Raw genomic sequence first — 26,231 nt, forward strand, 5'->3', positions numbered from 1 at the left:
TCATCTTATTAAACATACATTATGCAAGAGCTATATCTGCCTCTTTAGACCTGAAATGTTACCTAAATTTTTAATTAGACATTAATTAACTTACCCAGGCCATATTAAACTCTCGGTGTCATGGCTAGCCTGCGACATTTACTGGTTTAGGATCGAATTTGCTGCTCAACTTCCATTCATGTTATATTTTTTTATCGTACCGACTTTTAGTAATGACGATCAAGGCTAGGCCGAAAATTCAATTGTTAAATTCTCGTTTCAGAGTGGATCAATCTGACTGAAATTTTCAGCAAATTCCCTTTACATTATCAAGTTTGTAACCACTATAGTGAGAACTTTCAGTTCTTTATCTAATCTCCCATAGTGTATCTTTAAGTTTCTCTTTGGGATGAAGTTGTTATGAATAAAGTTGGACATGTGGGTGTGTGGGTGTGTGTGTATGTGTGTGAGACTCAGCTACTCAATGAAATAGTCCCTTGGACCTCCTGTAAATCTATATTGGAGAATCAGGGCTACGGTATAGTGGAGCGGGAGTGGGGGTGGGGTCTCACTAATTTGAACGATCATGTAAAAGTCCAGATGTGTGCATACTCGCAGTAATCAGCTATCACAGCATTGTAGGGTGACCCACCATAAATAAATATCTCCATATATCTCGACAATTACGCCACAATATTTATATATATGCCAAGCCTCAAATCAGTTTCACACAATTATAGTCACCAAATAAACGATCATGTTGTACTTAATAAGCTATGATCATTAATCATGTATAAATAATAGACTGAAAACTGGTTCCAAGAGTCGTCCATAACATCCAGACACTTTTGAGTAAAAGATAGGTTACGTGCCCTTGTTTTGAAATTAGTCTCGCTTAACCAGTCTATCGACCATTCTACGTCTGATTGACAGGTCGGGATAATCAAGACTACTTTTTTACGAAACATAACAGAAAGCTAGAACAAGAAATTGAATTTAGAAATAAGCACGTTAGGTAGCTCAACAATCGTTTTAAGAAGCTTGTAAAAGTAAAAAGAAACTACTGCTAGTATCATGTTCCTGTCTAACCCGAGTGATTCAGAGATATTATTTGTACTAAACCAAAAGATGCCGCTCTTAACGGTACAGTTAATGATAAAGCGATTTAAAAAATGAAACGAACGTAATTTCTAAATCTGCTGTAATAACCAAGAAGCTTAATTTTACTGCTATTCAAAATCGTCAACAATAAATTTTTTACGGCTGTAATAGTTGATAGATTTGTAGAGAATTGCACCTGCCATGGCTATTTATAGTATCATACTGTCAGAAAGTTGGTCTCGGCACGGCGAATGTGCACGCTTCAATGGTAGTCTCGAACTATCAGCGGTGGACTGTATTTCTGTGAGTACATGGGTCACTCAATTGTTCTAACTTTTAGCATGTTCCGCTACAAATTTCGCAACGATCCTGTGGTATGCGGAGCCACGGTGGCTCAGTCGGTTAAAGGTCACTTATACACTTTTGCAGGCACGTAAAAGAACTCTTTGTGATTTATTCTGCATAGTCTTAAAAAGCTGTCGTTTTCTTTTGATTATATTGTTTGATAAATTAGCTATCGACTTACTATTTTCTTAACTACGATTAGGTTGTTTGCAATCCGCTAGAAATCGACTTATTATTGAACCTAAAAGAAGGTTATATACATTTAATGGTCACAGCTTTTTAAAGTTTAATTTCAAGTGTAACTAATGTCGATCTTGGTGCAAAGAGAGCGGTTAACCTTTATATTACATAGAATTTATTTAAAGATACATTATGGGAGATTAGATAAAGAGCTGGCAGTTCTCACTATAATAGTTAAAAACTAGATGATGTAAAGGGAATTTGCTGAAGATTTCAGTCAAATTGATCCACTCTAAATCGAGATTTTACCGACTGAATTTTCGGCCTAGCCTCGATCATCATTACTAAAGTCGGTACGCTAAAAACCAACATAGTCTCGATTATCCATTTCATGATTAAATCATGAATGAAAGTTGAACAGCCAATCGGTTCCTAATCCAATAAATATTGCAGGCTAGCGATGACATCGAGCGTTGATTATGGCCTTTCTGGATAACTTATTTAATGTCTAATTAATAGTTTATATAACATTTCAGGACTAAAGAAAGACCTGCAATAGGCAGATTTAGCGCTTGCATAATCTATGTTTAATGTCGCAATATGGATAAAGTGATCCTTCTGTATTTAAATGAAACGCGGTTTAACGTCCTACTTTTCTGCACCTGCTGGGATAATAAAGATGGGCATTGTGCCAGAAGAGAAAGTTCTAATCAGGTTAAAAGTTAAAGATTAAAGTTTTCGTGATAAGTCTCGGGATATTGTCTCTTTCCTGGGTCAGTGTCCTTTCATATCTTAAACCTTGACATTTTATTGATAGACTAATTGTAACAACATCACCTGTACATGACCTTTAGACCCACAGGTACATATACAACCTGTACCTGTACGACAATAGAACGGGAGCCATTATCCCCACCTTGTCACGAGAATGAAAAGAAATGAACTTTGGTTTTACTTTTCTACACCTACCGAGTTAATGAAGATTGACATACGCCATACTTTGGGCTATGAGGGTAATCCGAACAGTGGTGTTTCCGCCTACTCTTACCGGAATTCCAATTGTCAAGGTTCTTTTATGAAAAAGTCCTCGGTTGTACGTGACAAGGAGTAGGGTCGCCTGTCCAACCTCGCGGGTTTTCTTCGGATCCTCCGGTTTCCTCCCACTGCTAAAGACCTAGTTTGTGTCGAGTGGACGTTACCCCCCCCCCCCTCTCTCTCTCTCTCTCTCTCTCTTTTATGGAAACCCCAACGTGTGTACTGGGCCTCGGATGATTTTCGTACCATCGAAACGACTAGGCGCTGTTTCATGACAGATCCTCCGTCCTGCAACACAGTAAATCAGTGGAACTGTGGTGGTTCAGGAGGTCCGGGGGTTGGAACCAGCTGTTGGTCCAGAAAGTTCCCCAGAATTTTCTAGATATTAAGATATCTGAACTTAATAAAATGTAATATTTGTTGTACTATTCCTTTAAATCTACCCTGCATTGTATTTAACCCTTTAGACATGCTAGTGAGTTATTTTATGGGTGTTCCCTTGGAGACATTCATCCTATAGTTTTTGTATATCGAAAGACAGACATCTTTCATTTCCTTTGATATACAAAGTTTTGTAGTATACTTACATTAAAGGAGCTTAGTCGCTAATATTTGAGACCTAGAAATTGACACAAATAGGTCGCAAAGCATACAATGATTTAATATGAATGTATATAAATTGATCGTTTCTGTTTTTAGTGTAATTTCTAATCGGTTAGATTTGGTGACATACCGCAGTATTTTCAATCAAATTTCTATCTCTAGCTTCTGGTTATTCCAGTCTACGCCGATAGTATTTATTGGGCATGCTCTCCGGATAAGAATATAGCGTCACCGTTTGACATGACTTGTGGAATATGCCTAGCCTCGTTTTTCGAGTCCCTTATTACACATAGCGCTGAAACGAATTATGGTGCACGATTCGTGTACCAATTGTAAAATGTTTATTTTGTCTTAAATATTGGATATCAGAAGCCCATCTTTTCCCGGTAAGATCACAACATCAATGTTGATTTAAACCGACAAATAAATCGTGTTTTCAATGTCGAAGATTTTGGATGACATTGAGTTAGAGACTTAGCTACTTTAAGTTGTTCCAGTTGTTTCGATTATCCATTTTATGATTTAATCTAGAATGAAAGTCAAGCAGCAAATGGTATCCTAATCCAGTAAACATCGCAGGCTAACGTTGACATCGAGAGTTGGTTATGGTCTGGATAAGTTAATCTCTAATTAATAATTTAGATAACATTTTCGGCCTAAAGAAAGACCTGCAATAGGCAGATTTAGCTCTTGCATAATGTATGTTTAATTTAGTATTTGTGCAAATTTGTGTTTGTTTTAAAGTGGAAGCCAAATTGAATTTAAGTAAAAGTTTAAAAGTTAATTGATTGGTTTAAATGGGATAAGTTTACATAAGATTACATATTACATTATTTAAAGTACTTCATTTACATGACATTTATGTCATTTGAAGGTACTTCACTTTTTCTCTAGTTGGTAGTTGGTTATAATTGACCTTTCCGTCAGAGACATGTAGGGTAAGATAAAGCATTATTTATTATAAATGACAGAGAGCCACTCGACACAAACTAGGTCATTTCGGGACCAACACATAGTTCAATTTTATTTTAATAATTCGCTTGCGCGTAAGGGTCTTTAGCAGTGGGAGGAAACCGGGGGACTCGGAGTAAACTCACGAGGTTGGACAGGCAACCCTACTCTTTGTCAGGTACAACCAGGGAATCGAATCCACGCCAGTTGACTCAATGACAGGCCGTATGATACAGCGCGCACGCGCTAACCATTCGGCCATCACACCCCCCCCCCGCCCCACCACTTGATAGGCACCCAGCGAATGAGGTATAAGTGTTTAAATGGGGAAGGTGGATATAGCGTAGTTTTTATGTAGAAAAAAACATCTGGACCATTCTTAAGTTGATTACAATGTTTACAATAGCTGTCGATTGACAGATACCGCTTAATACCAGATTTATTCAGAGATAATGCAGACAACTACATTAAACAAACGACATGTTATTTATTTAGCTGGATCACATTTATATATTTGAAATGAAATGGCACAGGGTTTTACGTTCTAATTTCCTGCACCAACCGGGCGAGTGAGGACGCCATGCGGAGTGCTAGGATTCGGGAGATTTTGCACGGACGACGGCGCTATAGCCGATACTCTTTTTTCGAATGACAACTGCAAAGGGTTCCTTTACGTGCACACCGATGGGTACCCTTGAACTCCGTTATTCCTCCCATCCTTACTCCCCCCCCCCCCCCGCTTGCACCACTGACAAGGAGAAACCACGCCAACAATTTCAAGGGAACCATATTTGGAATGTCGTTGCATAAACAGCCACGTAACCACAGTTCTGCTTGGCGACCTTGGCATTGCATTTTTTAAACATGTGATTTTTAGTAAGCTTCTTTTATAATATATTTTGACCTAAATCCTTCAGATGTCTAAACAAATTTATTTTAAGCATGTGAAATTGTGGAAATGATAACCTTCAGTAATACAAATCTGTCTATTGCAGGTGTTTATTCTAGCTTCAGGTATTATGTAAATTATTAGTTAGACAGTCATTCACATGACAAGCCTATTATCAACTCTCTAGTTGAGTCCCGGAACGTGAGATTTTTATATAATTGGCGCATAGCACCCCTGGGATAACAACAAAGTATGTGATTTTATTATTTCGCACAAATCCTACGGAATCAATAACTGATTACGCTTATCATACAATTGAAGCTATTGAGTTTTACATAGTTGCACAGAATTAACATATATCTGGAACTGCGCCTTTAACGTGCCATATACAAGTTTAACGACCCCAGGTGCAATTTCTACGAAACAAATCGATTAAATTTTAAAAAGTTTTTAACGTCGCGCATGATATATATAAGATAACCAAATTAATAAAGAGATGGATGAATAAATGAATGAACGAAGGATGGGAGAACAAATGAAATGAACGAAGGATGGAAGAACAATGTAGATACATATAAATATATCCCCATTACATATAATATTATCATATATTATTTAGTATAAAACATGTTATAGTTGTAGACAAGTATATATATATACATACTGTAACAGCTGTTAGGATATGAATCATTTTATTGATTTAATAATAACATAGTTATAATATATAGTCGTGACACCCAATTAACTTTTATTATTGGATTCAGACCGCAACACTCAGCAGATTTTCTACAACCTGGTTAGTAAGAATTTCATTTAATGTTAGTTACTATTTTCTACAACGTGGTTAAGAATTTCATTTAATGTAAGTTACTATTTTTGTTATCTAATATCATAAAGGCATTTATGACAAACGCTGAATCGCTTCTAATTTAGATTTTTCAGTGCATTACATTCGCAAAATGTCAATATGGTGTAAATAGACCCACAGCGGCAGACACACTGGCCGAATCATTCGGCGCCGAATTGCAGCCGTATGAATGGACACACTAGGCGAATTCTCCGCCCGATTCAACAGTTGATTGCATCATGGACTTTATATCCTAATACTATCATAAGGTCTATGATTGCATCACCTTTCACGTCACATGATTAAACATGGCAGCGACCATATCTTTAATCAGATGACTTCTCGACATCAGTGGTGATTGGCTAATGAATTCTACAATCGGGTGAATGCTTCGGCGAAACGGACACGCTAGGCGAATATAAACACGGCGAATGAACATATTAAACATGTTTGATTCGGGAGAATAGCAATGCTATATACCGGAAAACACCCGGAAAATACCGAAAACAACCGGAAAACTACCGGAAAACACCATGTTATACTGAATACCGGAAAACACCAGAAAACCATTAAATACCGGAAAACACACTAAATACCGGAAAACACCCTAAATAGGTAACAAAGAGCCTGGTCCTCTTTTGCGGAGAGTTAGGGTTATTGTTAGGGCTAGGATTATGTTTTTAAGGTGTTTTCCAGAGGACCAGCGGTGGGATAGGGTTAGGGTTAGGGTTAGGTTTTTAAGGTGTTTTCCAGAGGACCAGGCTCCGAGTTACCTATTTAGGATGTTTTCCGGTATTTAGTGTGTTTTCCGGTATTTAGTGTGTTTTCCGGTATTCAGTATAACATGGTGTTTTCCGGTAGTTTTCCGGTGTTTTCCGGTATATAGTATAGCCCAGGGAGAATCATTCGGGCGAATAGAAATTCGACTAGTATGTCCGACGCTTTAGCTAAATAAGTAATGCGCTGGTTAGATCCCGGTATTGGCCGACAAAATTCCAAAGGATTTTTCAGCCTGATTTCCACCTGCAGCCAGTGGTGTAGGGCGGTAGATCTGGAAAGTAAAAGCGTCTATAGTCGGTCGAATGGGACGGCCTACTCTTATATCGAATTCCAACTGTCAAGGGATTTTTTACGTGGACGCCAATGTGTACACGGGACCTTGGTTTTTCGTCCCATCCAAACGACTAGACAGCTGTCCTTGTCAGGTCCTCCATCCTGCATCATTGACAAGGACAAACCACGCCGGAAAATCCCACGGCCCCCAGACTAGCGAGCCAGCGTCTTACTCACTTAGACACCGTGGCTCCCAGATCAGATTTTAATGGCCGTGGCCCCGTTTCTCGAAATCTTAATTGAACATAAAATCCAAATTTTAGTAGATACTTCAATTTTGATTGGCCAAGCACTAAAATCAATCTAATATTATCCCATCAAATTGCTAAAATTTGGATTTTATCTTAGTTAAAATTTCGTGAAACATGCCCCTGACTACGTTCGTTTCGTTAACAGTTCTGGCATAAACCTTGTCTCGCTGGTTTTTCCTTGGACAATAAAATTGCGCAGCGGTTTACGGACTTCCGTTTTTGATGTGGCGTAACAAATCCAAGATGGCCGCGACGACGTCATGTTTGGTACGCTCATACTTGTTTTAAAACTTCCCCCCTTTCTCCTTCATTAAATAGTAAACTAGGACTTTTCATTTTGCCTTTAAGCAGAAATACACATGCCTTCAAGGACACCTGTGACGGGTTATTATATAAAGGTCATGATCATATTTAAATATTTTGACATAATTATATTCCAGCAATTAAATCTAAACTATAAAGAGTTGTCTCATAAACTATATAACCTGGGCGGAAGTGGCGTAGAGTTTTCTGTGATGCCCAGATAGTCAACCCTTTGATAGTATGCCCCTAAGAATCAAGTATAGGGCATAGTATTGAGATATGTGACAAAGGGAGACAACTTTAAGTGAACTCTACACCGCTCATAGATTTACCGCTACTTCAGATTATCTTAATCAGCAGGTTCAATGTTGATGTTGGCCTAGAAAGGTCGTGACGATTGTGTATAAGGACTGGTTCTTTTGATAGGGTGCATGATTGATAGACCTGGTAATTTAAAAAAAAAAACAAAGCACGTTTAGTGTTTCGAATGGCATCAGTGACGTACACGTAAAACAATTCGTTGAATAATAGGTGGAAACGCCGCTGTCCAGGCAGAATTTCATGGTTGGTCAGAGGCGGATTACCCCATAGGCAGTGTAGGCAAATGCCTAGGGCCCAAGAAAAAATTGGTCCCATAAAAGTTTTGACGACCTTTTCAAATTTGACGATCCTCACTTGCTTGTGTCGGTCGTTCACTATGAGGGAAGAAGCCCACACGGTCAGTGACACCATAGCGCTCGAGATGAGCTTTCGTGTAATCGATCACTCCAACAGGGAGACTGGTCACTCGCTCGCCTCGCATTAGCCTGGCATCCGGTTTCGCTTTCATTTTAAAAAAGTTTTTGTGATTTTCTCTTGAAATTTGTCTTTCTTTCACTACGTGAAGACCGCGTCATTTTGACGTAGGCCGGTTCGTCGTTGATATGACCCAAAGGCAAAGGTGTGGATGGGAGAAGAGAGAACAGAAAAAACATAAAGCTGAAATGCTGAAAAAAAGCGGAAAACTAAGTGGTCTTAGTTTTACTACGGCAAACCAGTTCCGCAAAGGGCCCAGCTGGTCGAGCTGCCCAGGGCCCATCTGAGCTTTGATCCGCCTCTGTGGTTAATGCAGAAAGGTAGAAACTTAAACTCCATTTATCTGCTTCCTACCCGACATCGAATTCCAGCTTTCAAGGGCTCCTTACGTGTACCCCAACAGTTACACGACTTGATCTCGGTTTTCGTTCAATCCGCACGTCTAGTAGCTGTCCCACAGATGACATCAAAACGATGTGACATCAGCAAAACAGACCAGTGAAGTGGCTAGGAGTTTGGGTTAGGCGGCGGTGAAAAACTAAAATGTCTGACAAAAGGTATTGCTAAGTATATTATGGTGGAAATCATTTGCGCCCGTTTGTATCTTATTTTGTACTACCGGTTGACACTGCGTAGTACGGGTATAGCCGTGAACTGAAAGTAGCATAACACCGAAACCGGAAGTGGTAGGCCGTCACCACCAGGCCTATGTTACTACCTATATACCTATTTCAGCCACGGGAAAGCCCTAGTGTAGCCGTCAACCCTGAACAGACAGACAAACAAACGAACGGAAGTCACAAATTTTAGTATAAAGTATGTCATGCACATGTTGACGGTGTGTGGAGGTAAGGACAATTTCACTCTCCAATCTATAAATTTAAAGTTCATAAGATCAATAAATCCACTGCAACAGGCGGTAATTAAATGAGCTCACGAAAACGTAGATGAGACCATAAAACCAATTGCAAACAGAATGTGACAAGCCATACTATATATACACCATAAAAAGCCTCAGGTTGACATTTTATTAATACAGCAGGTTCTCTAATCTGCTCACGCTGATATTCTAAAAACATTTTTAATTATTTGCGAGAATTTAAGAATAATAAATAAAACGATTATAATGTCAAATAACAACAGGATGCCCACTAAAAAAACTGATTTACGTGTACAGTGGTGCCTTAATTATTGTTATTGTATCTGATGAAATTGATTTTATGTCCAGGTACCCCACGTGAAAAGCTGACAACGTGAAATTAATGAGGCAAGTCGAAAATCTATGACCTGACTGCACTACATAGATCAGAGTATTAAATGAATGCGAGATAATAACTTTCCTCGACATTTTTAGTTTTATATGTAGCTGTTATATGATGGGACAAGAAAGTGATGAGTTGAACTTTCTGTTTATATGTTTTAAAGGGACGCGGACCAAACTGTATCTTCAATTTTTTTTTATCCAAAGACCACTATTCCATTTTGGAAAATAACATGTTCAACCTTTGTTACACAATTGACATTATTTAGGAAATATCACTTAACACCCGCACTACATGAAATCGATTAGCATTCTTATCAGATTGGCACTAGCTTGGTACGACTAACAGCCATGCGGAAGGTCCTTTGTATGGTAAAGCAATATGTACTGGAAGCTTAACCTGTTATTATATAATGACCAGCTGCAACCTCCGGCCATAATGTAATCTGAAATATAACACCTGTCCGTAGCGGATTGGTCAACAAGTATCTGTCCGTTCGGGGCATTAACCCACCACAGACTGAATACTGACCAAACAGGTCACGGTGCGTGGGTGTGGTATCCAGAATTCAAGGCTGGACATCGATCCTGCCCAGTAATATAAAAGATGAGATAAAACGTTTGTGTCCAAGCCAGATCTGAGAACCGAGCTGGAAACAAGACCGCTACCAGATGAAGAACCTGTTAACTAAGTATTATTATAGAACAAGTCTTGTACATATGTTTAAAGAAGAATAAAAGTATTGTGTCAAGTTTAAACCAGTCTTGTCGTCAAGAACCTAATCTAAAGACCCAATACTGTAACACCTTTCATGGGTCCACACCAGTTAGTAACATAATAGTGGCACTTAAGCTCACTGAATAAGTTGTCCCTTTAAGCTGCATCTTCAGGGTTACATTGACCAAATTATCTCTTTAAACTTACTGTAATTGTCAATTAACTACACTTAATACATCTATTTAAGTTGCACCTAATGAAATGCCAGTCGGAGCAGAACAGTAGGACGTTATCGATTTCATTTCATTTTCATTTCGTAATATAATGCCCAATTACCACTTGAAACTGCACGTTATATATTGCCAAATTACCTCTTTGAGCGAAAGCTGTGTGAAGTAGTGTGGGATGCGAAGTGAGGGTGGGGGCTGGCGTAGAGAGAGGAGGGAGAGAGAGAGAGAGAGAGAGAGAGAGAGAGAGGGATTAACGTCTTCTCGACACAAGCTAGGTTATTTCGGGACTAACATATGATTCAATTTTATTTCAATAATTCGCTTGCGCATAGGATTCTTTAGCAGTGGGAGGTTGGACAGGCGACCCTACTCCTTGTCACGCACAACCGAGGTATCGAAACTACGCCAGTTGACTCAATGACAGACCCTATGATACAGCGCGCACGCGCCAACCATTCGGCCACCCAGGGGCTGGTGTAAAGGACGCGACCTTTACTATCTACTCTGGCCTATAACAACTCCGCTTTGTTTTTCAGATTTATATTTCTGCTCAAATATAAAATTATGCTTATTACGAATATAAGAATTATTAAAAATATTTCATTTTCTGCACCCCCCCCCCCACACACAAACGTTAGTATGCACGCCTAGTAGGACTGTGTTCTATCTTGATTGTGTGAACATGAATTTTCCCCGGAATTTAGAAACGAATGGGATATCCAGTTTATGCCCAACTACCTACTGTTCTGAAAATCCGATATAATGGATCATGGTATCAAAACGAACGGAATCACAGATTATGAATGATATGATATCTGGATATAGACGGAGATGTTTCGGAGGTGTAAACTTTATAAAAGGTATTTTTGTCATCTGGGTTATCACTTCAAATACAATAGTAGATCACACGCATCTTAAAGTGTCACCTGGCGGTAAATGATACATGACGTCACTTTGTTTATTGAGGCCGACCATACCAAATCATATGATACGACAGTTCCTAGCTTGCACTGAATGTTTTTGTGGCGAATGTTTCACTTATTTGTGAAGAAACCGTTATAAAGGTATATAAATTGAATATGTGGTAGCTATTACTATTAATATATGAAATGGTTTATAACATTGCTGATTCTTAATGGATTTTTTCATGTGAAGGCACGATAATGGTGACAAGATTAGGTGTTCGTTACTATTCTTAGGATAGATTGGCATTTATTTAAAGATAAGGTGCCGGTGATTGATAATATTTGTAATGGGGAAATTTTGTGTTGAAATCTTTTCATGATATAATTAATTTGTTTTGGGTTCATTTGTTGTGCTGTCATAGGATTTTGTAGTAGGGGCGGAGCTCCCCGAGACAATTTCCAAAACTTCCGGTGTTGAGAATGTTTTTGATAAGGATAACTATGAACAGAAATCATAGCATCGAAGAGACAGGGGTGGGGATTGGATATGAGCTTTGAATGAAATGTAGATACATTAATTTTTGTGTACGCCATGCAGACATTGATATCTTTACAGTGGCTTCTCTTGGCGAGATATACGGGTTGTCTCTACGGGCATAAATCATTTTGAAAAGAAATGGTTATTACTTTTTAACTGGATTTGTAAGACACTGGCTTTACTAAAGACATGTTGTTTAAATGTGTTGACGGCAGTCCATAGTTTTAGACCATTATTCAAGTGGGTGTCGACGTTGTTGATAACTGTAATTGGGCATTTTTAGTGTGGTTTAAAGCGATAATTGGACATTGTATTAAGTGTAGTAGATAATAGATAATTGAGCATTATAAGTATAGTATAAAGTAATTGGGAATCATATTACGTGTCGGTTAAAGGGGAAATTGGACATTAAATTAAGTGTTTTGATATAATTGGGAATTACAATATTATATTAAGTGTAGTTTAAAGAGATAGTTGCGCATTATTTTAAGTGCAGTTTACAGAGATATTTGGGCATTATATTAAGTGTAGTTTACAGAGATATTTGGGCATTATATTAAGTGTAGTTCAAAGAGATAGTTGCGCATTATATTAAGTGTAGTTTAAAGAGATATTTGGGCATTATATTAAGTGTTGTTTAAAGAGATATTTGGGCATTATACTAAGTGTTGTTTAAAGAGATATTTGGGCATTATATTAAGTGCAGTTTAAAGAGATATTTGGACATTATATTAAGTGTAGTTTAAAGAGATAATTATATATTAAGTGTAGTTTAAAGAGATATTTGGGCATTATATTAAGTGTTGTTTAAAGAGATATTTGGGCATTATATTAAGTGTAGTTTAAAGAGATATTTGGGCATTATATTAAGTGTAGTTTAAAGAGATATTTGGGCATTATATTAAGTGTTGTTTAAAGAGATATTTGTCCATTATATTAAGTGTAGTTTAAAGAGATAATTATATATTAAGTGTAGTTTAAAGAGTTAGTTGGGCATTATATTAATTGTAATTTAAAGAGATAATTAGGTCAATGCAGTCCTGAAACACTGCGTATCCTACTGTTTGACGTTTGAACACGCCCCCCCCCCAAGATTTGGCATAGCTTAAAGGGACATTTTATTCAGTAAATTTAAGCGTTTTAGAGACGCTTCAGTACCACTATCTTGTTACAAACTGGTGTCGACCTATTGGAGTTTGAACATGTTATTTGCAAAACAGAATAGTGGTCCTTGGATACAGAAGTCCAAGATACACTTTGGTCAGTGCCCCTTTAAATCTACACCGGCGTGTTATCATAAACAGAATGCTCGATTTCAGTGCCCTTTTAAATCTACACAGGCGTGTTATCATAAACAGAATGCTCGATTTCATCACTTCGTGTCCCATCACGTAGCAGCTACAGATAAAACTATATAAAAGTCGAGGGCAGTTATTATCTCACATTTGATACTGATGTAGTACAGTCAGGTCATAGACATTCGATTTGCCATATTGTTTTCATGTAGTCAGCTGTTCGCGTCCATGGCGTCACGTGCTTGGACTTAGCGATTATTACACCACTGTACAGAAAAATCCAGTCGTCATAGGCCAGCTTGATGCATACAAGTAGGACGCTAAACCACATTTCAGGCATCACTTCCCTAATTCAGGCCCTTCGCCAGGATTGTTGAAGGGGGTGTGTGGGTTGCTGCCCAGGTCTGTCGGGGACACTTGTAGAGGGGGGAGGTGTCGATGATGATTTATGGCACACTCTATACCTAAATATAACAATCAATTTCATCACCTACAATAATGAGAAAACTACTGTATATGTAAATCAGGTTATATTGTCGTCGCCCCTGTCCGTCCGGTCATCCATCCGTCCACAATTTGTTTGTGGACACTCTACAGGTCACATATCAGTGTTACAACCTAATGGCGGTTGAGTTGGAATTTCGTGAAAATCAGACCGAAACTGCCCGACAAAATGGCCGCTCCTTGAACGCAAATAGTGTAAAAGTGTAATACCAAGGTTATGGATCCTCTAGAGGTCAGAATTTTTATCCGATTTTGATGAAACTTAAAATATGTTTATATCCCAGAGATTTCGATTCCTTTTGATATTCACGCATATCGGACCATAACTTCCAGGATTATGTCCCCTGATTGTACGATAAATCGCCCTTTTTTAGCTTGTTTCCTGTCCATCTCTTGCAAAATGTGGGCGTATCTTGCATGGCAACCGCTTGTTTTTAGTTGTAATCGTTTTATTTATTATTCTAAATTTGTAGCAAATAATTAAAAATGTTTTTAGAATTTCAGACTGAGCAGATTAGAGAACCTACTATATTAATAAAATGGCGAACTGTGGCTTCTTATGGTGTTTAGTATGGCTTGTCATCCTGTTTGTCATTGGTTTTCCGGTCGGATTTTTTTGTGCCCCCATCTACGTTTTCGTGAGTCCATTTGCCGCCTGTTGCAGTGGATTTATTGATCTTCTCACCTTTATAGAAAAGGGAGTGAAATTGCCTTTAACCTGTGCAGAGAATATGGTCTCCGCAAAACCTTTGTGTTAGATTAATACCTTCCGATTGACTTTGGCATTGTGCGTATACTCTATGGTCGTTTTGGCAGCTATTTTGAATTGTCAAATGATGAAAGTACTCCACAGTATAGGGCATCAGTAAGGAAGAGGTACAAACATTAATGTTGACATAAAACTGTACATATGGCATATTTTTGTATGATCTTTATATTTGTTACTCAGACATTTATTCTCGACGTTCTCCCAAAGAATTTAGTATCTAGGAACTTTTGTCTGTAGAGAATTTAATATGGCGTGCTTCTGCGCATGGTCAAACTTGAAGAATACAACTATTAATTGTTAATTGAATTTTTAAAAAATGTTTTAAAGCACAGGCACACGACCTATGATTAATTTAGAATCACTACGGTATTGTTTTGTTAGTTATTTGTTACGACTCGGCATTTGGTACTTTTGTTGCTGTGTGTATCTTTATATTTACGTTTCGAGATGCTATTTCATCAACATTTGTAGATTTGTGCATTGACTTTCCACTTGACAATCAGGTACAATTAATTTTAAGAAAAGATTCGGTCAGCAGAATCAATAAAATATTGTTTTGTTATAGCTATATTTTACAATACAGCATACAATTTGGGTAGTTTTGTTGTTGTATTTACGGTTTGTGATATAATTTCATGAAATTTGGAATATTTTTACATTGACGTTACTCTCAAAAACCGATCAGTATCTCTCCTGCCCTGCATGCATTGGCGTTGACTAAGTGCGAAGACACTTCCATACCTACGTATTGTTCATTTCTTGCCTTCGCGCTCTTAACTCATAGCGAAGTTGTGTCGGATTTCTTGCTGAGGTAAAGACATGTCTAACTGTTTAAAAAACTACAACAACAAAAGAAAAACACCCCCCCCCCCCAAACTCACAGAATAGTTGGTGTTGAATTAAAATTAAAACAATAGTTCATTTAAAATTTATAGTCTTGATATTTGAGACTAGTTTTTGCGGTAACCATAGATTTCTGAAAATCCCCAAAGATGTGACATCCAGCCGTTTCCCATGTCCATGCAAATCTGACAACTTAATTCGTATTTCTTTTGGTCTATAAGGCTAAATGTTCACAACAGCCATGCAAATTATCCAATTAAATTCCTACACCAGACTGACATATACCTACGTCACTGACTAACCAGGCGGTGTAAGGTTCGATCCCAGAGCTCGCCGAGAGAGTTCTAAAAAAAAGGTCCAGCCTGGTACTCCCTTGTCAGCGGTGCAGAACTGGGTAGATCATATTACCCCCCCCCCCCCACACACACACCCCATTAAACACTGCATTGTGTGTGTCATCTTCATTATCCACTTTGAGTTTGTTGAGTGTGTTATCGCTTCAGATATAATTGTATGGTAGGTTACTTTGATGATATGATATTTGGACTAAAAAACATATTCAAACCATTTTATCCATCAAAAGTTAGCTTTAAATCCCCTAAATCTATTCTAAGCAGCCTTGCTTGTCACGTGACTTGACCGTCACGGTCAATAGCCAAGTTTAGGGATGATCCATTCAGCTTGTATTTGTCGTTACTTGCTGCACATTTACGATAAATGTCCAAGTCTATATAAGTAAATTATTGGATTATTTCTTTTTCTGGTACGGTTAAACCTCTCACGGTTCTTATAACCGTTAGTAATTGACCAACACCTACCAAGCGCCCCCAACGTCACTGTTTGTCCTGTGCACGACTCGTGTTTTGTTTCGGTGAATTCAGTATTCTTCTAGTAAGATTGAGTGTCTCTACTATACATTCGTGGGAATGCATCTTTAAATGTCACCTGGCGCTAAGTGATAAATAACGCCATTTTATTTTTTGGGTCCACCCAAACCACCCCATGTGACACGATAGTTCCTTGAGGCGAATGTTTCACTTATTTGTGAAGAAGCCGTACTGAAGGTATATATAAATCGAATAATGATGGCTATATATTATTGTAAGCAGTGTAACATGGTTTATACAATTGTGGATTCTAAATTCATCACGCGAAGACTCTATAATGGTGTCAAGATAGTTATGTTCGTTACTATTCCTAGAATATCTTGGTATTTATTTGAAGATAAGGTGTCAATGATCGATCGGTGTTTTGGATTTGTATGTAAAAACATTTTTCATGGAAATGATTGTTTTTATCTTCATTTGTTGCGGAAATGAAATGGAAATAATAGCTGGTTAACATCCCACTTTTCCCCACCAAACGTCGGGATAATCAAGACAATGTGCTATAAGGGACAATTTGCATTTTGCCTATTTTTTTTTTTTTTTTTGAATTTCAATTGGTAAGTGTGTTTTACGTGCATGTGGGGTTCACGGTGGCTAAGTGGGTAAGGCGCTGGCTCGCTAGCCTGGAGGTCGGGTGTTCGATCCCTGCATTGGCCGAGAGAGTTCATCCAGAATTTCCGGCGTGTTTCCCCCTTGTCAGTGATGCAGGACGGAGGGCATGATAAGTACAGCTGTCTAGTCGTTCGGATGGGACGAAAAACCGAGGTCCCGTGTACACATTGGCGTGCACGTAAAAGATCCCTTGACAGTAGGAATTCGATATAAAGTAGGCCGTAGTGCCGCTGTCCGGGCACAATTTCCCTCATAGCACACTGTATGGCCCAATTCGGAGCAGAACAGTAGGACATCAAAGCTACGTTCCCAGAAAAGTATTTATCGGGTGATTATTTCCAATAAAAGTATGACAATTTTGGTATATATGGAAAGTAGAAATATCCAATCTAACTAGAAAAATACTGGATTCCATGAAAAACACTCATGGAGCGCATACAGGACCAAAATGTAAGGGTTTCCCTAATCTACAGCCCGACGATTAGGAGTGTCTCCACGCGTGACGTCGAAGGTTGCACGTGGAGATTGAGCGCTTGATGTACATGTTGATAAACTTTATGAAGAATTAGACCTACAAAACGTTCTGAGATAAAAATCACAGAAAAGGTCGCGGGCAGTAGATAATCCGATAATTTAATTAGGCTTCGATATTTGTAATAAATAGTCAGCGATAAAAGACAACATCGTCTTGTGTATGCAATGAATTCTCCTCCGACTTCGCCTCCGTTGCAAAGTACCGAGAGATGCAAGTCACTTGACGCAAACATGACCTATTTTGATCTATTTTTTATAGCCAGGGTATTCCCCGACAATTGCAGTGTTTTGAGAAGGATTTGAAGCAAAATTATGATAAATTAATTAGTTTGAATATGTTTTTAGTCCAAATATATCATCAAATCACCCAGTTTGTACCCGGGAATGTATCTTTGAACCCCATTACATTTCATTTCATTTGTTTTACGTGCATGCAAACAACTAAACATGTTCCACGTCCTGCATTCCTGACAGGTGGAAACGAGTCACTGTTTGTTGTGTGAGTAATTAAAATATATTTGAAGTGGTATCTCTTGACGAGATAGATGGGTTGTCTACGGTCATAAATCATTTTGGAAAGGTTGAGAAATGATAATTAATTTTGGCTTAATGGGTAAAATGTTTGTTCATGCTAGGGATATTGTCGGTACAAAAATACACGAAGTAAATATTAGATGAAAGCAGTGTTTGTTTTCAAACGGAAGTCACGTTCTTGGGCTTCGACATTCTGTGGTAATATCGGACATCGTTGTTGTACTTCCTTTATGATCGTAAATTAAACTACTAGATAGTTGTTCCTCCAATTTATTGTTAAATTGGTTGGCTTCGAAGGTCCCTCGTTCTCAATAAAGCTCTGATCAATTTCGCTCAACACCCTCTTTTATAACTCCCTTATTTCTGCCTCCACCATATATGGAATAAAGAACCCCATTCTCCCAAATATCACTATTTTTTTTTGAAAGATAAATATATCATTCATTTTCATTAGTCTGTGTGAACCAATAATTAGTTAAAGATACACTAATGTCTTAAGTATTACAATTCATGCTTGAAAGCTGTATCTGCTATATGTGTAAGGCCAGCTTTCCATGCACGCGTTTCCGCCGGCGAAAAAGTCCGTCTAATGCAAATGCAATGAGACCGTTTCCATGTAAGCAGGACTATTGAAATTATATAATATTTACACCAGGAACAAGAAATTTTATACTATTTACACCAGAAACAAGAAACTATATAATATTTACACCAGGAACAAGAAATTATATATTATTTACAACAGGAACAAGAAATTATATACTATTTACACCAGAAACAAGAAATTATATAATATTTACACCAGGAACAAGAAATTATATACCATTTACACCAGGAACAAGAAATTACATCAGGAACAGGAAAACATAATATTTACACCAGGAACAGGAAAACATAATATTTACACCAGGAACAAGACATCGTATACTACTTACACCAGGAACAAGACATCGTATACTACTTACACCTGGAACAAGAAATTATATAATATTTACACCAAGAACAAGAAATTATATAATTTTTACACCAGGAACAAGACATATAAAATTTACACTAGGAACAGATACAAGAACATAAATACATAATCATACAGGTGTGTATACGGTGTATAGCTAAAGGCTAGAGCATATTATTATGTCGTCCACTCCTTCTAAAGCATTCCACTTCTAGAGCTGTCGAATACAGCTACTAAACTCGGGTGAGCCCAGAAGCCTAACATCTTTATATCGAAGCCGTATTTTTTCTTAGTTTACTAAACATACGAATATTGAGCTACGCTGCTTAATGTGTCAGATACGAAGCTAATTGACCAACATTTTAATTCTTAAAGGACAATATTGGTGCCAGTCATTATCACATATGTGATAGAACTGGTTAAACACATTCCAAATATCATTTTATCACAGAGATCATTGCTACGATAGAGGCGTAATCAATGCTTCAACGATCGGAAATGACGAATGCAAAAGGAAAACAAGAGTTATCCCTCTATATAACTGATCGAAGTGACGGGTGATAACAGGTACATGGGCGAATTTCTGCCCACTATTAATTCCGTCGAAGACCAAAAGTTGTTATGTGCCTTTGTAACCCTAACCCCCACCCTAACCCTAACCCGGCAATGTACACATTGACTGGTATATTTTAGGCATTGTACACATTGACTGGTATATTTCAGGCATTGTACACATTGCCTGATTGTAGACATTGACTGTCACATATACATTCAAACATGAACGGAATAGGATATGATCATCATAATTATATAGAAAGTCTTATATATCACCTTGATAAAGCTGTGAAATATTATTATCTGATTATTAGGCGAATTGAAGTTTTGTCATAAATGCCTCCTAAATTATATCTGACATTATTGATAAAAAATTATATAGGCCTACGTTGTATTCGTTTTATTAATTTTGGCTGAATTTCTCACAAATAATTAGAATTTTTTTTTTAGAATTTCAGAGTGAACAGATTAAAGACTAATTACATAAAATGGCGGGCTGTGGATTCTTATGGTGTTTAGTATGGCTTGTCATCCTTATTTGCATCGCTTATCCAATCGGATTTTTCTGTGCTCCCATCTACGTTTTAGTGAGCCCGCTTGCCGCCTGTTGCAGTGGATTTATTGGGCTTATCAACTTTATAGAAAGGGGACTGAAATTGCCCTTAACCTGTGCCGAGAATATGGTTGCAGCAAAGCCCCTGTGTTAAATTAAAGACTTTCCCATCAACGGTAACTTATCGTGCTATTTAAAATCTGACTTTAGGTATAGTTTGTGTTTACTCCATAGTCTTTTTGGCAGCCATCTTGGATTTTTTACATTAGGAAAGCGTTTCCATAGTATCGGGCATCAGTACGAAAGGCCTAAAAATATTAATTTGGATATAAAAACTGTATATTAACATTATAGCGCAGTTTTATATGGTCGTTAAATTTGTTACTTAGAATTATATTGTTTACGTCCGCTCAACATAGATAGATAGTTTCTGGGAACGTTGGTCTTTAGAGTCATCTGTGAATATATGACTAAAATAATTTATATAACGTTTCAAGCCAGAAAAAAGATCTGCATTGGGCATAATGTCTCTTCAATTTAAAATAAACTAGAGGTCACGGGTTCGCGGAGAAAATTCCTGCAAACAACATTGATTAGTCGTTCGGATGGTTTAACAAATGGAGGTTGGAATTTGACGGAGAATAGGCGGAAACGCCGCTGTTCTGGCAAAATTCACCCTATAGCACACAATATGGGGTATGCCCGTTTGGCACAGAAAGGCGGGATGTTAAACACGATTAATTTCTTTTCCGTGGGACAATGGCAGAAAACCAAATATTTTTTAGATTACCTTATTAGAGATTTATGTTTGTAGATTGCCAAAAAAAAAAAATATTTGTATAATGTCACCCAGCTATATGATAGCGCTAGGGGTAATTGGGCTAGGGGCATTAATAATTTGTTATTTATATATTTTTTATATGCTTTGATAAGACAATCTATTCGTAATAAGATGTTACAAAATTACAAAAGATAAAGACGGGCTGATGTAATCTTACCTCAAATAAATGTGTTATATGGCAGGGTTCCAATTTATATTTTTCACCTATTCATTATACTATAAATATTATATATTATCTAATGTAAAATGTATGTGAATCTATGTATTTGTGCAATATTCTCCTGGTTTTATATTATTAAGTCGAGTAACCCCTGTATTGTTGGTTTTATATATCATTACACATCTCTCACTAGAGGAGATGGGGGGGGGGCGAATAGTTTAACGCTTGTGCGTTAGATAATAAGGTCTATTATTGTGTCAAATGGCGTGGTTCACCTGCCCAACCTCGTAGGTGTTCTCCAGGTCACCCCACAGATAAAGACCCCACTGAAGACCCCTACGCACAAGCGCAGTTGCTCAAATAAAATTAAACCTTATGTTAGTCTCGAAATGACCTCGTTTGTGCCGGGTGATATCTCTCTCTCTCTCTCTCTCTCATCACTCACAAATCAATGGCAGTATATTATGTCCAACTTTATTCAACTGTGTAAATTGTATGTATGGTCTTTGTATCTTTGGACTTTAAACGTAAATAAACTACTACCAAGAGAATCTTTACTGTATGAAATTTGTTTTAATACATGCCCCCCCCCTCCCTTCCCCCAGTATCCGTCTGCACACAAATAACCTGTGTAGCCATATGTTCGTTTTTTATGTACAGACTGCTTCAGACATGCGCACATACAGGTACGGAGATCAATCATGTGAAATTTTCGGTTTAAGAAATTGACTATGGGTGGGAAATGTATAGTTGTACAGGATAGCAAGAGTTCAAAATTTATTTTCATTTCTAAACTGTTATACTATAAAACTATGTAGATCCAGTCAGTGGACTAGTTTCTGTGTGTGAGTGACTTATGTACGCAACCTCGCCCCCCCCCCCCGGGTTAAGTTTACCCTTCGTTTATCTCTGGGAAAACTCGCCGGCCATTAATCAGTCTTAAATCGGTTCCTAAGCTCCGCCCCTAGTTGTTGCCGATTCTCGACAATTAGGCACCACTTTGTTGCGTGAGTTACATGTTAATGATCCTTGGAACATTTTCCACATCTTGACATCCAGATGGTTTATTAGGAACTATTTTAGCGCACAATGTGAGTGATTCGGTAAAATACGTGAATTTTTTAAGAAACGCGAGTTTGGGAGCCGCCATCTTGGATCTTTGTCAAGCGACCAACGGAAGGATACATCACGTGACATACAAAATGGCCGACGAGTTTTACGTATCCTCTGGGAGCCGAGATTGTTATGTACGTTGTCAGTCTGCATCCCTCGACACACCAAACTTGTTTGACCATAACCAGAAAAATGGCATACTCCTTGTGCATTGTCAGTATTACTATTTTTTTGTTAGGCGGCGAATTAAGCCATCTCCAGCAGGCGATGACACGGTCAGGCGCTCCTAGCCAAAAACCGTTACCTGCAATTTCCCAAATAGTATGCCATGTGCAAACACCATACCCCAAAAGACAAGAACTGCAACATATAAGACTTTTCGGTTTTATACAAACTAAGCATGACGTTATTCTTATTAACGATAATGATTACTTCATTCTCACAATCATTAATGATTTTATCATGTCAAAAACATACCACTTTACAAAGAATAATTCAAAATGTGTCAATGTTCCAGTGCAATTGATAAAAAGTCCTGCCATATTAGATAACGATATTGTCTGAGCATGTTGTAATGTACTGTTCTGCCAATATCATACATCTGACACGCATCTGGCGGAATAGCATCTTTATTTTCAGGACGTATACTACCCACGGACACAAGAAGAGCTTCGAATGTCTACAGATCCATCGCCTCGTATATTTATAGTATGTCCTACATACGAACGTTGTGGCTGACGTGTAACTTTACGACGAAATAAAAGGACAGCAATCAAAAGGAGACGTTCTGTTTACCTTCAAAGATCACAGCAAATTGCATCGATTTCATTGCCTGATAACTCGACCAGCAGTTACTTGCCAGTTGTCATCGCTGAACCCGCGTCAAAATAAAATCCTAAATTAAGAAAATAATTTTGATATCTGGTTAGCAGGTTTTTCGCGCTATTGAGCTCGTTTCGACAAATTGGATACTTTATTGAATTTTTGAAAATATTTTTAGCCTCAACACCGATGGTGGAACAAAAAGTCATAAAAATCTGGCCCAGCTTCTGACCTATAACTAACACTATAAACCTTAGAATGTCTCGTTCGCCATGTTTTTGTGACGAGGTATTTTGTCCAGAACGAGGCTGTTCACAAGGTTAGATACATGGAAATGTGGAGTATATTGCCGTCGCTCCCGTCCGTCGTCCACAATTTCTTGTGAACACTCTACAGACTACATTTATCATCTGATTGTTTTGAAATTGATATATGTTGTTTGCATTAGTGAGACGAAGAATCCTATTTAATTTCTATAACTTCCGTTAATTTCTTCTGGAGTTATGGCCCTTGTTTCACTTTGTTGCACCTTGTGAACGTTCTGTATGAAATTTATATGCACCATTTAAATTAGTAAAACAAAGAATCCTATTGAATTTCAGCAAGTTTTGTTAATTCATCTAGACTTATGGCCTTTGTTTCACTTTGTTGAATCTTGTGAACGCTGTAATGACAACAGTTATCATCCGATCTGTTTGAAATAGATATGCATCATTTAAATTAGAGAAACGATGAAGTCTTTTGAATTTCAGAAATTTCCGTTAATTACGCCGTGAGTTATGGCCCCTGTTTCACTTTGTTGTACCTTGTGAAGGCTCTAACGACAAAAGTTATAATCCGATCTGTATGAAATGAATATGCATCATTTAAATTAGTAAAACCAAGAAGCCTATTGAATTTCAGCAATTTTCGTTTATTACATCTATAGTTATGGCCCTTGTTTCACTTTGTTGAATCTTGTGAACGCTCTTATGACAACAGTTTTCATCCGATCTGTTTGAAATTGATATGCATTATTTAAATTAGTGCAACGAAGAAGCCTATTGAATTTCAGCAATTTCCATTTATTACTCTGTGAGTTATGGTCCTTGTTTCACTTTGTTGTGCCTTGTGAATGCTCTAACGACAAAAGTTATTATCCGATCTGTATGAAATTTATATGTATCGTTTAAATTAGTAAAACGAACAAGCCTATTGAGTTTCAGCAAATTTCCGTTAATTACATCTAGAGTTATGCCCCTTGTTTCACTTTGCTTAATCTTTTGAACGTTTGAACGACAAACGTTATCACCCAATCTGTATGAAATCACAATGCATCATTTAAATTAGTGAAATGAAGAGGCCTATTGAACGTCAGCAATTTCCGACAATTACTTCTAGAATTATGGCCCTTGTTTTACTTTGTTGAACCTTGTGAACGTTCGAACGACAAAATTTATCATCCGATCTGTATGAAATTTATATGCATTATTTGAATTAGTAAAATGAAAATGCCTGTCGCATTTCAGCAATTTCTGTAGATTACTTCCAGAGTTACGGCCCTTGTTTTAGTTTTTAGAACCTTGTGAACCCTCAAACGACGAATCTTATAATGTCATCTGTATGAAATTGTCTATTAAATGCCCCAAATTACCTACAAAAGAATAAATGCGACAACCCTTGTCACCCACCGGACGATTTAGCTGCTGTGGTCGTATGTTTTGTTTCCTCGCAGCTTATCTTTCAAAAGGGTATCGAGGACAACATGCCATTATTTGGTTACACTTTCAAGCGATTATGTAGAGAAAAAAAAGCACACGGCAAAGTCTTGACTAGAAATGACATTCGTTGCTTAAAAAGAGTTTGTTACAGTTTCATATGTCCACACATTATTTCCAACAATGAGATGTGAGAAATGAAAAACAGCCAAGTTCAAAGTTGAGCGAACTCAATAATTGTATTTTAGGTTTTTGAACATTATTAATTACGAATATGCTGTTCCTGTTTTTATATAATAAACGACGGTTTTAAGATCAAAACGTATCACGTATATTGAGTTGGTTGCTCGGCCCAAATGTAGACGATTTTAAGGGCTTTTAACACAAAATTAAGCAGTTTTATTCTCCAATATATAGTCCAGATCGACCCTTTAAAAAGAATCCAGTTGTTCACTTTGCATGTCATTATATAAACATAAATTGTGTCTATTTCATGTTTAGATTGAATTTAATTGGCCGTTAAGATGCTGCTTTTGCAATTTTTATACATACAACTGGGTGCCAATTACATAAAATTTCATGAGATATATTAAATATAATATAGTTTATTATATAAAAACAGGAACAGCATATTTGTAATTAATAATTTTCAAAGACCTAAAGTACAATTATTGATTTCGCTCCACTTTGAACTTAGCTGTTTTTCATTTCTCACATCTCTTTGTTGGAAATATTGTGTGAACATATGAAACTGCAACAAAGAATGTAACAAATTCTTTTTATGCAACAAATGTCATTTCTAGTCGACATTGCCTTGTGTTTTTGTCTCTACACAATTGCTTGAAAATGTCACCAAATAATATTATGCTGTCCTCGATATGCTCGACGAGACTTTGGTTTGGCTGAACCACACCCCCAACCCTTTTAAAAAATCATGTATCCAACTTTGTGAACAGCCTCGTTCTGCACAAAATACCTCGTTCCAAAAACATGGCAATTTTTAAAAAAAATACTTTTTGGAACTGCAGACAAACGTGGCATTTTGTTGTTACCACGGTACAACGTAGCAAAATTGTGAAAAAAAAATTAACACGTTTTTGCCACGCTTGGACAAAAATGCCGGACGAGGCATTCTGGATTTTATAGTATAAAATAACTAAAATAAACTTCGATATTCACTTCAACAAATACAATCAATTTTTATATATCATGCGTTGGGGTGGCTCCAGCAATGGGATCGATCGTGTAAACGCCGAATGGCGTCATTGGTACGCAGCGGAGAAACTCGAATTCTATTATGAAAATCGTGGACAGAAATATGCATCCCATACCCGATTGATATGCGTAATTCAACTTTTCTAGTCAAAGGTTGAACTTTTCTTTCATAATCAATAACTTACTGTCAATACCCTATGGGCTGTCGCTGAAATGTAGTACCCGGAATTTGAAATAGGTCGCTGGGCGACAACGTCTACTCCCCATGTGGGGTCAGGGGTCCAGTTTCAATCTCTGG

The 26,231-nt window shown here is 37.5% G+C and overlaps 1 long non-coding RNA gene across 1 annotated transcript; it reads left to right on the forward strand.

Annotated features, from left to right (window-relative positions):
• Positions 1–5,846: 5,846 nt before the first annotated feature.
• LOC126828284 (uncharacterized) lies at positions 5,847–21,637 on the forward strand. The gene is made up of 2 exons (XR_007682971.1): positions 5,847–5,879; positions 19,983–21,637. It is a non-coding gene; the product is annotated as an uncharacterized LOC126828284 (long non-coding RNA).
• The last annotated feature ends 4,594 nt before the right edge of the window (positions 21,638–26,231 follow it).

Source organism: Patella vulgata, chromosome 7, assembly GCF_932274485.2.
Source record: "Patella vulgata chromosome 7, xgPatVulg1.2, whole genome shotgun sequence".
Taxonomy (NCBI): Eukaryota; Metazoa; Mollusca; class Gastropoda; family Patellidae; genus Patella; species Patella vulgata.